Below are 5,551 nucleotides of genomic sequence, written 5' to 3' on the forward strand. Positions count from 1 at the left end.
AGACAAAAATTAAAAGCGGTTATTAAATATTTTGGTAGTATCAAAGTCTACTTGTACCTGTTAAGAATATTAGTGCAATTTTGGGAGAATTCTGCTGCAGTTCATGTGGCTGTGATATTTAGGGACGTGATGTAAGTTAATTCTTTGTTTCTGTTGCACATTAGTTTATGAAACTTTTGCTGTCTGCAATTTTGTTGGAAAATAAGCCCATTTCTAATTGATTTAACAATTCAAAAAAGCAATATTCTGTATTTTGTGTAAAGTGGATATATTCAAAAGTTGAAGTCATTTTTTCGGTGACTGTGTTTATTATAACTCAGATGTTTGCAGTGGTCGAATGGTTTATTATTGTATATTTTGATCTCTCTATCTTTGCAACTGAGTTCCAAGATGTAGCCAAGATGTCACGTTTACACTTTCCCACCATAAAGTATACTTCTGCTTTCACATTTTTTTTCAACTTTGCTTTGATTCGCCCTGCAAATATGCCACATGTTGCTCTTCCTTGGACTTAACTAGTTCTCCACAAATTAACAGGCAATATTTTTTCCAGAAATACTTATAAATAAAACATAAGTGTTTGCCCTTGATGGGATTTAAGGATACCTGTAATCAGCGCACCAGATAAGAACTGTTCTCATGTTCCATGAACCACACTTGGCCAGTTGGGACAACATGCTAACAAACCAGTGCGTGGGTGAGCACATTAAACTAAGTTAAAAGTAGACCAAGTGTATTAAATTCAATGGATCCCATCGATTTGAAGGCATCTAGCAACATTGTAAGCCCTGCAGAAGACCAATTCTAAGCAAGTTCTCCTGTGCTTAGGTGGGTAAGTATTGCAGAGGGTTATCTAAAGCAGGGGTCCCCAACCCTGGGAGTTGAAGTCCACAGGTCTTAACAGTTGCCAAGGTTGGGGACCCCTGATCTACAGGACCTCCGGCAGAGGAACACAGATTTCAAGACTATTTTAGCAAGTAATTTTTTGCCTTTCCTGCTTGCAGACCTGAGAAGCAATCCCTCACCAAACCATGCAGGACTTTTTCCCCCGTCTTGTAACTGAAGGTGGTGGCGGGTCACAACTCAAGTCAACCTTCCCTTCCCTTCCTTCTTTGTTTACCCTAAACTTAGAGGGAGACATTTTGCATCTTCAAGAACCTTACAGAATCTTCCATTTATCTGGCCTTCCTTTTTTCATGGAAATGCTCCGGCAAACAGGGATTTGATTGTGGAATCTGGCTGCTTGCCCCTCAACGAAGCTCATTTGGCCGGACAATGGTACCTCTTGGTGTCTCCACTCTTTTGAATTCCCAGTGGTCAGAGGCTTCAAAGGTCAAGCAAAGTGCATCCTTCTGTTGTAAGCAATGAAGAATGTGGGGCTGGGGGTTGGGGAGAAGTATGTGGGGAAGAGGGGTTGGGGGAAGGGAGGGGGAGCCGACCGACCGGCAGAACACAAAGCCTTGCATTTGGTAATCTGCAAGGATGGTTCAAACACACACACACACACACACACACACACACGTGTTCTAACAGCCTATAAACCGCACAGAGGCTCAGGCAGGGTAGAAAGCACCAAAAAACCAGTCATTTGTAATTTATCATGTTCTTATGCTGCTATCCAAGTAAGCAGCAAGTTGTAGAACAAAGAAGGGAAAGATTTATGGCCTCAAAGACCTTAGATGAACAGTTGCAGGAAGTGGGTATGTCCAGTTTAAGGAAGAGAAGGACTAGGGGTGACATGATGGCGATCTTCCAATATTCGAGGGGCAATGGGGGGAGGTCAAATCTATTCTCCAAAGCACCTGAAGGCAGGACAAGAAGGGATGGATGGAAGAAAGATCCAAGCTAGAATTAAGGAGAAATTTCTTGACAGAGCAATTAATCAGTAGAACAGCTTGTAGTTCTTTAACACTGGAAGTTTTTCAGAAGAGATTAGACATCCATTTTACTGGGATGGCACAGGGACTCCTGCTTGAACGGGGTTGGACTAGAAGACTTCCAAGGTCCCTTGCAACTTTGCTATTATTGTGACTATTGTATAGATATTACTTTTTGTTGTTACTCTGGGTGAAAGCAAAGTTCTGTTTAGAATTAAAATTCAAGTATTTATTTTACTTTTGGTGTGCTTTTAAACTGTGTCACCACAAGGGAGGAAGAGGGAAGAGGGTGGGGGGAGGATCTCAACTGGCAATCCCATAAACCCAGGGTATCCCAATGTAAATAAATACATGCTGGTTGCCAAGCGCCCTAATTTTGAACACATGACCTTGAGCCTGCAATGGCCGTTAAGTGTGAGGACTGGTCATAAGTCACTTTTTTCAGGGCCATTTGAACAGTTGCTAAATGAATAGTTGTAAGTGTAAGACTATATTAGAGACCATTTCAACCAAAGTAATTTATCTCCCAGCAAAAATAATTTCATGATCTGCTCTACCTATGGTGGCTGACAAAATGTTCCCAGTCATTACAGTTTAAAAACTACAATGGATGGCTTTTACGTGTTCAAAACACAGCCCATGGTGAGTTATTCCACAATAAAACGTGTGCATGGCATAAAACCAGATAGTCTGGGTATATCCAGCTACCTTAGAGCGGCTTAGCTTACTCTTAAGTAACCTATTGCAGCTATTTCTTTGACACACACACAAAAATACAAGCTTCCTTTTCAATCTTAACACCCAGAGAATGCCAACTTCCAAAGCAGCTGCCTTCCAAGACCCCTTCTCAAAATGAAACTTTTAGGCACCAAAGAATAGCCATAAATCTGTTTTTCAGAGGTTTTATGTCCCAGAAAAGGCCACATTTTATTTTTCCCCAGCCTAAAACTCCTCCTGACCACTTCTCGAGGTATTGCTGCAAATGTTCTTGTCTTGAATCAATACTGCAATGTGCAAAGAGAGATTTTGTGATCCTCGCCTTATTTTGCCGTTCAGAGACAGCAAAGAGAGCGAAGTGGATGTCGGATGTCCATTCTTGACCGACATCGAGGCACAAAAGCAGCTGGGGGGGTTTCATTGTGTGCTTCTGGCTCTTTGGGGCAGCAGCCTTGGGCCGGTCAATAGGCTGCCTTCATCCCCTCCTGGTCCCTCTGGCTCAGAATGGTCACCCAGTTCCAAAGGTCAGCAGGAGGGCAGCCTTTTGTCTCCGGCCCCTGAAAGATTTTAGAGCAAAAGACTGCCTTTTAAAAGGTTCCCAAAGGTGGGAGAGCAAGAAAGAGGTTTGGGTTTGGCAAACATTTTGCAAGATTTCAACCATCTTTTGCATTCCTGGTTTTCTCTCTTCCAATCATGAGGAATAATTTGATCATGATGAGAGACTTGGTAGAATGTTTGCACACACACAAGCACACATACAATTTTTGCTATTTAGGAAGACCTAGGGTGAAAAAGTTTGGCCAGTTTCACAGTTTTGGTGGGTATTGCTTTGATTGCTGACTATAGCTTAGACCAGGAGTAGGCAACCTTGGCTCTTTTGACTCGTGGAGTTTAACTCCCAGAATTCCTGAGCCAGCTGGTTTAGAGAATCCCAGAGTTCCCCACCACGTGATTCACTTAATAATTGCAGTGACTCAATTAACAACCACGGCTAAAAGATCAAATCGGCTGTGACTCACTTCACAACCAACTTGCTTAGCAACAGAAATCTGATCCCAGTAGAGTCTATAAGAGTAAATGGGAAGTTTCTAAAAACCACAAGGAAAAACCAGTTGTAAATTTCTTGCATTGTTGCTAAAATCCCTATCTAGCCACTAATAAATCCTCAGCATTTGAGTTGACCTAAAGGAATTTTTTTTCTCTCTGCTGAGGTCCAAATATCTGCAGGCAGAGGAGTTGGGGAATTGTGGTCCCACACCATACACCAGCTTTGTGAGTTGGGACCTTCTGGGGTTTTCAGCTGCTGGAAAAGGACAAAACCATCACTTTTTACACCCATTTCTACAACCTGGTTCACTATCCATATTGTTGGCTTGAAACAACCTTCTCTCTCCCCCTCCCTTTGGAGATGGCTTATAATATGGTAGGGAAAACAAGGTTGAGCAAATAATTTTGTGTGTAGATGCCACAGTAGCCTGTCCACAGTCATTTCCATTTTGTTTCCAAGAAGAGTGAGGGGAAAAAAAAGCTTTGTTGCACCTTTGCCCAGCTGGGGAGCTGGTGCAAAAAAGAGGAGGGGGAGGAAACAGAATGTGGCAAGCAGGCTGGAAAGGGGGCAGTTGATTAGCCCTGGCTTGCAAAACCAGCATGCGTCCCTCTTTATGCTTTTGCATAATCTTTCCATTGGAGAATGTGACACCCCCCCCCAGCAATTACCAGTGTTCTTGTATGCAAGCCCTCCAAGAAAAAGCAGTTCCCCCCTCCCAACTTCATTTGAACCATACGACAATCCTGTGAGGTAGGCTAAATTGAGAGATTGCAGCATTCACACCCTTCAAACGTGGTTTGTTTAGTTTAGTGTGTAAACCCAGCTCCTGAGTTTTGTAAATGCTCCTCCTTGTCTAGCAAGGCATCAGGTCCTGCTTCATTGGAGGCAGGTTTGAACTTCATGCTAGGCAGTAAATTTGCTCATTCCTGTTTGCCGAAGCTTGTCCAATCGGCCGAGGGCATAAGCCATAAAGAAGCAAATCCTGTTGTCCTCGTTTCCATTTCTCATGAAGCCCAAGTGTGGCAGGTGGAAGCTAGCCTCGGTGTATGGTAAGCATTTGCAAAGGGCTGGCAAGCCAGATTTGTTTTTTAAAGATGCTGGCAGGTGGGAAGTTAGATAGGTTTCCATCCAATGCACGTTATGTGGCTACCTTGCATTTCAATCCTGTAGAAAAAGAGGTGTTTTTCAAACTTGGCTACTTGAAGAGGGGTGGACTTCAACTCCCAGAATTCCCCAGCCAGCAAAAAGCCTAGAAGAAAGTCTTCCTGGCGGTTTAAATTTCCTTTTTTCCATTTATTTGGAGTCTGCTTGTCAGGGCCGTCCTCGGCCAGGAGGGGGAGCCCTTCCGCAGCTCAAGAGGCGCAGTTGCTTTGCAGCACAAAAAGCCCGCAAAAGTTTTAAATGCGCCGATTTTCTGTCCACACGTGTTTGCACGCCCAGCGTGTGTGGCATCAGACACCACGGGACCTCATTACTTTTCGTACATACATAAAGGGACGCGTGGTTTTCTGTTTTTTTCTTCTTCAAAGCAATGAAACAATTGTACTTTAAATAAATCATTTAAATTCCCGGCTGATCGGAATGCATTTGAAAGTAGTCCCGACACCGAATGGATTAAAAATAACAAGAGAAACCGTCGCGCATGCTCAGTAGTTTCGCAGCTGCGTCGGGCGCCCGCTTCCTTTTCGATGCGCCTGCGTAGAAGCCCCACTTCAACCCTTCCCGGGAAGTGGAAGCAAATACGCATGCGCGGCTCTTCTCCCACACAGGAGATAGGCTGTTGGCCTCATCTCAACCGTCGCGCGGGCTTCTGCGCACGCGCCTCTCCGACCTTCCTCCCCCCTAGGGGCGTTTCCCTTTCTTCCCCTTTTCCCTCGGCGCGTGCGCAACGGTGGCGCCCCGGAGGAGG

Source organism: Vipera berus, assembly GCF_964194415.1.
Source record: "Vipera berus genome assembly, chromosome: 11".
Classification (NCBI taxonomy): domain Eukaryota; kingdom Metazoa; phylum Chordata; class Lepidosauria; order Squamata; family Viperidae; genus Vipera; species Vipera berus.